Source organism: Arachis hypogaea, chromosome 6 (assembly GCF_003086295.3).
Source record: "Arachis hypogaea cultivar Tifrunner chromosome 6, arahy.Tifrunner.gnm2.J5K5, whole genome shotgun sequence".
NCBI lineage: Eukaryota > Viridiplantae > Streptophyta > Magnoliopsida > Fabales > Fabaceae > Arachis > Arachis hypogaea.
Genome location: NC_092041.1, coordinates 58,207,545 through 58,217,397, shown reverse-complemented (window position 1 = coordinate 58,217,397; position 9,853 = coordinate 58,207,545).

Sequence of the window (9,853 nt, the reverse complement as noted above, 5' to 3'; positions counted from 1 at the left end):
AACGTGAACTCTAATGTGGAAGAAGAAAACAAAAGCCAACATTAGTGACACTCACTTTTGTCACTAACGTTGGACCAACTAGCATTGCCTACGTTAACTTTCAAGTTAAGACCATTAACGTGAAAGTTAACGTGGAGTTGAGATCAAAGAGTCAACGTTAGTGACACTCACTTTTGTCACTAACGTTGGAAGATGGCATCACAACTACGTTAAGAGCCACGTTAACTTAGTTAACGTGAGTTCTAACATACAAAATTTGGGCATTTGGAGTGTTAGTGACAAAGGTGAATGTCACTAACGCTCTCGAAGGTGAGACAGACCCACGTTAAGAGTCACGTTAGCTACACTAACGTGAACTCTAACGTAGGAACAAAAGGCACCAAGCAACGTTAATGGGAAAAGTGATTCCCAATAACGTTCGCGAAGGGGTATAAGCCAACGTTATTGGGAAAAGTGAGTCCCAATAACGTTGGCCAAAAATTGAGAAGGCAACGTTAGTGGTCACGTTAAGACCACTAACGTTGGAGTTGACGTGGGTACATAAGGGTGGAACGTTAGTGGAAAAAGTGAATGGCACTAATGTTCTCGAACCCACAATGGCACTCAACGTTAATCTCATTAAATACCCAAGCCTAATTCATATTTCTCTGCAAATTGGGCCTACTAAAGATGAGAACTGCTTCAACTCAAGATCCAGAGCCCACATCCAAGACTTGAAGAACTCACTAGAAGATCAAGAGGAGTAGTATATATAGGAGTAGTTTTGAACTATAGAGAAGCTGGGCACTTTTGGGAACTACTCTCTATATAGATTTACTTTTCTGCACTTTTAGCATGGATTCTTCTTTTCTGCCATTTTTCATTTCTAGAGCTATGAACAACTAAACCCCTTTCATTGGGTTAGGGATCTCTGTTGTAATTTTATGGATCAATTATAGTTTTCATTCTTCTTCTTCTTTCTTTTCGCTTGATCTTACTAGAAAGCTTTCGATCTTAATTCAATTGGTTAGTTGTCTTGGAAAAGAAACTCTCCATAATTGGATCTCCTTTGAGCCTTGGAAAAGGGATGAGGAGATCATGCTAGAAATGCTTTCTCATGTTGGACCAAATTGGGGTTTGGGTGGATATAATGACATGTAATCCTCCCAACACTTTGATTTGGAAATACATGTGGTATAATCAGTGACCACACTTCATATCTTCCCATGAGCAATTAAATCAAGGAATTGGGCAATTGTTCAAGCTTAGAGAGATTGGATTGCCAATGAATTGGGATCCAATCACTTAAGATTGCCAAGGAGATCAATGAATGCATTGATTGAGGAAGAGATGAGAATGAACTTGATCCGGAGAATGGAATATCTCCTGAACCCAATGATTACCCCATTTCTGATCTTACCCATTCTCTTTACTTTCTGCCATTTATTTTCATGCTCATTACCCCAAATCCCCATTTAAGATTCTGCACTTTAATTTCTGTTATTTACTTTCCAGTCATTTAAATTTCTGCAAGTTCTCAATCTAATTTCTGTTTAGCTCAACTAGCATATTCTTCTAACTAAAGTTGTTTGACCAATCAATCCTTGTGGGATTCGACCTCACTCTATTGTGAGTTTTACTTGACGACAATTTGGTATACTTGCCGAAGGAAAATTTGTTGAGAGACAAGTTTTCATGCATCAGCGGACGTTCACTGTAAATGGACAAAGGCTCAAGCACTACCTGGGCAGTATGGGGGACGACCCCAAAATGAAGTACAGGCTCAACTAATGGAGCAACCGTCGAGCTATCGACGCTAAAAGAGCGCTTTGTTGGGAGGCAACCCAACTTAAGGTAGTTTCTTTTCATAAGCTGTTTCAATAAAAGGTATAAGTAGATTTCCCTGCATTATGGGGAGCTAAGTTTGGTGTTACACACCAAAACAATCCAAGGGTGACTGTATAATCCTAAGTTTGGTGTTCCACCAAATACTTTGTCTGAGGACATATTATAGCCCTTCGATGACATGTCACTGACTCCAAACAATCAGAGAATATACTTGACATATGTTTAGTTCTAGTTCATAGTTGTTTTCTTAATAAAATCACATGAGGTTTCTTGCATGTTCTCCATCTACTGCATTAGGAAAGGAACTAAGTTTGGTGTTCACGCACCAACCTAAGTTCAGGAAATCACAAGCATACATGCATGCTAACTATCTTTCAAGTGCTTGGGGAAACAAGTAACTTCAAACAAATGTGTTGCAGGAAGCCAATCAACCACTTGGAGGATAGAACACACCATCACCCAAAACAAAGGGGGGGAAGAGATACAAGGACCAAGGCGGAAACGAGCAGACACCAAGAGGTTGTATCATTCCTCAACCATTCACGGCTAGAAAGGCTCTAATTGGAAGTTTGCATGTACCCCTACTAGAGCTAGTTTATTATCATTATGAATTCTGTCTGTGTACTGTCTTTAATGCTCAATAAGTGTTTACTAGCCAGTTCCCTGCTCTATCTTACTTAATGTATGCTTGTCCCTTATGATAAATAAAGGACAATGTTATGAAAAAACAAGAGTGGAGTCCATGTTATAAAAGTAAAAGTCTCAATGTTTGTGGTGGTAATTGATTAGCTAAGTTGGTTCAGCAATGAGGTATAAGGACAATTATGTGTTTTGAATTATAGGCTTGAAAATGCATCCTGTGAAACTAGCTAAATAACAGATCCCAATAAGAAACAAATGATAGAGTATGAAAAATAAGGAAAGAAGAGACAGGAAAGAAAAGAACATGAAATAAGGCTAGGCACCAAGGGTTTGAACCTTGAGGCATGTGTCTGTGGTGCTTTTGTGCAAATGATCTGCTTGGATGAATAAGTTCTTAGGAGTGCTTCATCACTTAGTGACATGGGTTAACTAACCCAGAATTATCAATTGAAAATCCACTGTCAAGAGCAACCTTGCTAAAAAGCATTTAGTCACCCAAAGAGGTGCTGGACACCAAGGTCTCAAGAAAGAAAATAGAAAACCATATGCTTGTGGTGTGTATATGTGGAGGAGAGACTTGAGGGAGTAGGTCCTTAGGGGTGTTCCAACACCTAGTATCTTGAACCAACTGGTTCGGGAGTGCTGGCTGAAAGCTTATTATAAAGAGTTGCCTCAACACAGAGCACCTAGCCTAAGAAAACAACAAGCTCTTACAGAAAAGAAAAAGGGATCAAGTGAATAAGAATCTCATAGAATGCAACCAAGTAAATGTTCAAGGACATGATAAGAACCTAGAAACCAGCAAGGGCATGAACCTAAGTTGCCATGTATGAACCCCCATGAGCCAAGGACTTAACTTCCATAAACAAGGACTTGTTATCTTGTACATTCATCCTTTCTTCTTATGTTTTAGTACTTGCTTGGGGACAAGCAAGCTTTAAGTTTGGTGTTGTGATGCCAGGGCATCTTGGCCAGTTTCACTAGCCTTTTCTTTACATATTTTAGGAAGTTTCATGTATTTTCTTAGGTAATAAGCAAGTTTTTTGGGCGAACATGCATTACATCTTAATTCAAGCAAACATTGCAAACTTTATATGTTTTCATGAGAATAATGCATGAATTGAATGCTAATTTAGATGATGCAAGATCTCATAGTCTAGAACAAAGCTTTGATGCACTTTGCTTGTTTGATTTCAGGACAAATGAAGCATGGAAGAACCATGTTAGTAGCCATATTAGCACCCCTAACATGGTCACTAACGTGGAAAGGGAGCAAAGCTTGCAACATCAGTGGTAAAGCTAATACCATTGACGCCTTCAAGTGCCATCTCAGCCCACGTTAGTTGTTACGTTAGTTGCACTAACTTAGGGACTAACGTGAAAGAAAGAAAAATCTCCAAACGTTAGTGGTAAAGTTAACACCACTAACATTGCAAAGGCCACAATTAACCACGTTAAGAGCTACGTTAATGCCATTAACGTGAGCTCCAACGTGGGGCAACAAAGGATCACCAACGTCAGTGACACTAACTTTGTCACTGACGTTGGACTAGGCTAAGCTTACCTACGTTAGTGGCCACGTTAATGCCACTAACGTAAGAGGTAACATGGAGCAAGGGGTATATGAAGCCAACGTCAGTGACACTGACTTTGTCACTGATGTTAGAAATGGCCAGTATACCCACGTTAGTGGCCACATTAATGCCATTAACGTGAGCACTAACGTGGAAGAGAAAGAGTTTTTGCAACATCATTGACAAAGTTATTATCAATGACGCCTTCGTGACATGGCATGCCTATGTTAATGGCCACGTTAGTGGACCATTAATGTGGGAGAAGGGGAAATGGTGTAGCGTTATTGGCAAAGTCAGCACCAATGACTCTATCGAAGATTAGAAAGGCTACGTTGGTGGTCACATTACTGCCACTAACGTTAGAGTTAACGTAGCTCAATTGGGTTAGGGACGTTAGTGGCAAAGTTAGTGTCACTAACGTCTTCGAGCCAGAATCTACACTTAACGTTAACACCACTGACTCCTTGACTAACTGTAAACCATGCCTGACTCAACTTCTTTCTGCAAGCAAAGCTAAGCACACCAAAGTCTGTAACTGCTTCAACTGAAGATCAAAGGCCCATATCCAAGACTTGCAGAGCTGATAGAGGAGCAGAGGAGTAGTATATATAGGAGTAGTTTTGAACTAGAAAAGGGAGATTGAAATTTGGATCTGATGAGAGATTGGAATTTGGATCAGAGGATCCAACACTAGTAAATACTCTGTATTTACTTTCTCTGCAATTTAGTTTACTTTAGAATGCATTCTTCATTTTTGATTTCCATTCCCAAAGCTATGAACAACTAAACCCCTTTTCATTGGGTTAGGGAGCTCTATTGTAATTTGATGGACCAATTTTAGTTTTCATTCTTCTTCCTCTCTCTTTTCTCTTGATTTTACTAGAAAGCTTTCAATCTTCATTCAATTGGTTAGTTATCTTGGAAACAAACTCTGCATAACTGGATCTCCTCGGAACCTTGGAAGAGGAATGAGGAGATCATGCTAGAAATACTTTCTCATGCTGGACCAAATTGGGGTTTGGATGGATATTATGACATTTAATCCTACCAATACTTTGATTTGGGAATGCATGTGGTATAATCAGTGACCATACTTCATCTCTTCCCATGAGCAACTAAATCAAGGAATTGGGCAATTTTTCAAGTTTAGAGAGATTAGGTTGCCAAGGAATTGGGATCCAATCACATAAGATTGCCAAGGAGATCAATGAATGCATTGATTAAGGAAGAGATGGAGATGAATTTGATCCGGAGAATGCAACATCCCCTAAGCCCAATGAATCCCCCATTTCGGATCTTACCCATTCTCTTTAATTTCTGCTATTTATTTTGATGCTCACTTCCCCAAATTCCCATTTAAGATTCTGCAATTTACTTTTCTGCAATTTATATTCCGCCATTTACTTTCAGCATTTACATTCCTTGTCATTTATCTTTCCCGCCATTTAACTTTCTGAAATTCTCAACACAACTTTGCTTAGCTCAACTAGAACATTCCTCTAATTAAAGTTGTTTGACCAATCAATCCCTGTGGGATTTGACCTCACTCTATTGTGAGTTTTTACTTGATGACAATTTGGTATACTTGCCAAAGGGAAATTTGTTGAGAGACAAGTTTTTGTGCATCACCACGCCTTCGATATTAAGTAGCACGCCCTGCTTTACTTGGCCTTCTTTGAAGCTTGGCGTGCTACGCCTGGGTCTTCAAGTGGCACGCCCAAGTGAGGATGAGGTCTTGGCGTGCTACACCTTCGATCTCAAGTGGCACGCCCATGTGTTTGGACCTTCAATCTCACCTCTGGAAATTTGTACTGGCGTGCCACGCCGTGCAGCTCAAGTGGCACGCCCAAGTGATGATGGCCCTCTTTAAGCTTGGCGTGCCACGCCTTCGACACCAAGTGGCACGCCCAAGAGCTTGGACCTTTGGATTGATGAACTGGCGTGCCATGCCCCATGTTTCAACTGGCATGCCCGTAGTAGTTGATGGTGCTGGCGTGCCATTCCCATCCTGGTGTGCCACGCCCCTCTTGTGGCTTCAAGCATTGCTCTCTGGAAACTTGTACTAGCGTGCCACGCCCAGCTCCTAGCGTGCCACGCCCATACACTTTCATGGCGTTCGCTCTAAGTAGCATGCCAGTTTCACACGCCCAACTCTGTTTTGTTGTTTTCTTCCCTTTTTGTTGCACTTTTCACCTGAAAATCAGCACAAACTCATTCCAAGCAATGTATCATAATACTTATCATTTAGCTCATGAAATTGCATTGAAACAATGAATATGTGCTCTTTTTATGGTCCTTTTGCATAGGTAAAAAGGGTAAATGGTGCAAGTTATCACATATTAAGCTCTTTCTGATCAAAGATGTACTTGAGACTCTTATGATTATAAAAGACGATAAACTTTACTCCGTACAACTGGTGTCTCCAAATCTTTAATGCAAACACAATCCGCTAATTCCAAGTCATGAGTGGGGTAATTCACCTCATACGGTCTTAGCTGACGCGATGCGTAAGCTACCACATTCTGGTGTTGCATTAACACGCAACCCAAACCTTTCAGTGACACATCACAACACACTTCGAATGGTTCGTGCGGTTCCGGCAAGATTAAAATAGGTGCTGAAGTTAACTTCTGCTTCAAAGTCTGGAAACTCTTTTCACACTCCGACGTCCACATAAATGGCACCTCTCTCCTCATTAATTTCGTCATCGGTAGCGCAATCCGGGAGAATCCTTCGATAAATCTTCGGTAATATCCGGCTAAACCCAAAAAGCTTCTGACTTCCATCACCGTTGTCGGTCTTTCCCATTCTATTACTGCTTCTACCTTAGAAGGATCTACAGCTATTCCTCCTTTGCTCACCACGTGGCCTAAGAACTTTACCTTCTCCTTCCAGAACTCACACTTCGACAACTTGGCATACAACTTTTGCTCCTTTAGGATTTTCAACACAATCCTCAAGTGTTCCTCATGCTCCCTTACCATCTTAGAGTAAACCAAGATGTCATCTATGAAAACCACCACAAATTTGTCAAAAAAAGGGTGAAACACCCTGTTCATGTAATCCATTAAAACAGCAGGTGCATTCGTTAACCCAAAGGACATTACCGCAAACTTGTAGTGTCCATAGCATGTTCTAAACACAGTCTTAGGGATATCATCCTCTTTCACCCTTATCTGATGGTAACTGAATCTCAAATCGATCTTGGAAAACACTCCAGCTCCTTGCAATTGATCCATCAAGTCATCTATCCTTGGCAGTGGGTACTTGTTTTTCACGGTCACTTTGTTCAACTGTCGGTAATCCACACACAATTGCATTCCTCCATCCTTCTTCTTCACCAATAAAACTGGTGCTCCCCATGGTGATACACTCGGTCAAATGAACCTCTTATTCAAAGGCTCTTCCAACTGAGTCTTTAACTCTGCTAGCTCCATCGGAGCCATTCTATAAGGTGCAATCGACACTGGTCCGACTCCCGGCACCAATTCAATCGCAAATTCAATTTCCCTTTGAGGTGGGAACTCAAGGATATCTTCCGGGAATACTTTCGAAAATTCTCTAACCACCGGTATCTGATCCAAGTTCTGGGCATCACCCAACGCGTTAGTAGCCAACAGAATATAACCCTGACACTCCTTCCCACTACAATGCACCATTAAAGAGTTCAGATAATACCCCATAGCTACCACTGCCCCATTCTCTCCTTCTGGCATAAACCGAATTATCCGTTCAAAGCAATCCAACAAAACCTAATTCTTTGACAACCAATCAAACCCCAAAATTATCTCCAGCCACACCATTGGTAAGCAGATCAAATCATGCACAAAATCTCTACCCTCAAGCTTGAAACCTATTTGTCTAAAACCTGACCTAGTCATAACTGTTTGATGCAGAGTATGTACATGCAGATAAAAAGGTAACTTTGATACTTTCAAGCCTAATTCCTCAACTTTAGCAAACGAAATAAACGAATGCGAAGCTCCAGTATCATATAATGCAACTAAGGACTTATCACCAATTAGACATATACCTCTCATCAACGGATTCACCTTAGAAGCATCCTTGGCATTCACAGAAAAGAATCGACCTTCATGCAGACTCCGGCCCGCATTTTGGTGCCTCTTACGAGTGCAATCCCTCGCAATGTGGCCAGGCAACCCACAATTCAAACAACCATCTAAACCAATTTTGCATGAGTCATAAGGATGGAAACGCCCACTGATGAGTGGATAATTTATACACTTTTTGGAATTGTTTTTAGGTAGTTTTTAGTAGGATTGATGAGCGGATAATTTATACGCTTTTTGGCATTGTTTTTCGGTAGTTTTTAGTAGGATCTAGCTACTTTTAGGGATTTTTTCATTAGTTTTTATGCAAAATTCACATTTCTGGAATTTACTATGAGTTTATGTGTTTTTCTATGATTTCAGGTATTTTCTGGCTGAAATTGAGGGACCTGAGCAAAAATCTGATTCAGGCTGAAAAAGGACTGCTGATGCTGTTGGATTCTAACCTCCCTGCACTCAAAATCAATTTTCTGGAGCTACAAAACTCCAAACGGCGCACTCTCAACGGCATTGGAAAGTAGACATCCAGGGATTTTCAGTAATATATAATAGTCCACACTATATAATAATCCCATTAAACCTCCTTCTGCCATTCATGAGCTCTGAAGACTATTCTTCCTCTGAAGAGGATGAAAATATGACTGTAGAGCAAGTTTCTCAATATCTAGGAGCCATCAGGAAGCTGAATGCCAAGTTGTTTGGTAATGAGACTTGGGAAGGTGAACCTCCCTTGCTCATTAGTGAACTAGATACATGGGTTCAGCAACTTTACCTCAAAAGAAACAAGATCCTGATAAATTCTTAATACCCTATACCATGGGCACCATGACCTTTGAGAAGGCTCTGTGTGACCTGGGGTCAGGTATAAATCTTATGCCACTCTCTGTAATGAAGAAACTGGGGATCATTGAGGTACAACCTGCCACATTCTCATTAGAAATGGCATACAGATCACAAAGACAAGCTTATGGATTAGTAGAGGACGTGTTAGTAAAGGTTGAGGGCTTTTACATCCCTACTAATTTCATAATCTTAGAGACTAGGAAGAATGAGGATAAATGCATCATCCTTGGAAGACCCTTCCTAGCCACAGCAAGAGCTGTAATTGATGTTAACATAGGGAAATTAATCCTTCAATTGAATGGGGACTACCATGTGTTTAAGGCCCAAGGATCCTCCTCTGCAACCATGGAGAGGAAGCATAAAAAGCTTCTCTCAATACAAAGTCAAACAAAGCTCCCATAATCAAACTCTAAGTTTGGTGTTGGGAGGCCAAACCCAAACTCAAAGTTTGGTGTTGAATCCCGACATTCAAACTCTAAGTTTGGTGTTGGGAGTCTACAACATTGACCTGGTCACCTGTGAGACTCCATGAGAGCCCACTGTCAAGCTATTGACATTAAAGAAGCGTTAATTGGGAGGCAACCTAATTTTTATTTATCTAATTCTATTCTTTATTTTATTATTATTTTATGTTTTCTTAGGTTCATGATCATGTGGAGTCACAAAACAATTGAAAAAAATTAAAATTAAAATAAAAAATAGCAGAAGAAAAAGCACACCCTGGAGGAAGAGCCTACTGGCGTTTAAACGCCAGTAAGGAGCATCTGGCTGGCATTCAACGCCAGAACAGAGTATGAATTTGGCATTGAACGCCAGAAACATGCAGCAATCTGGTGTTTAAACGCCAGGATTGCACCCTGAGGAAAGTTGGCGTTCAACGCCAGAAACATGCTGCAG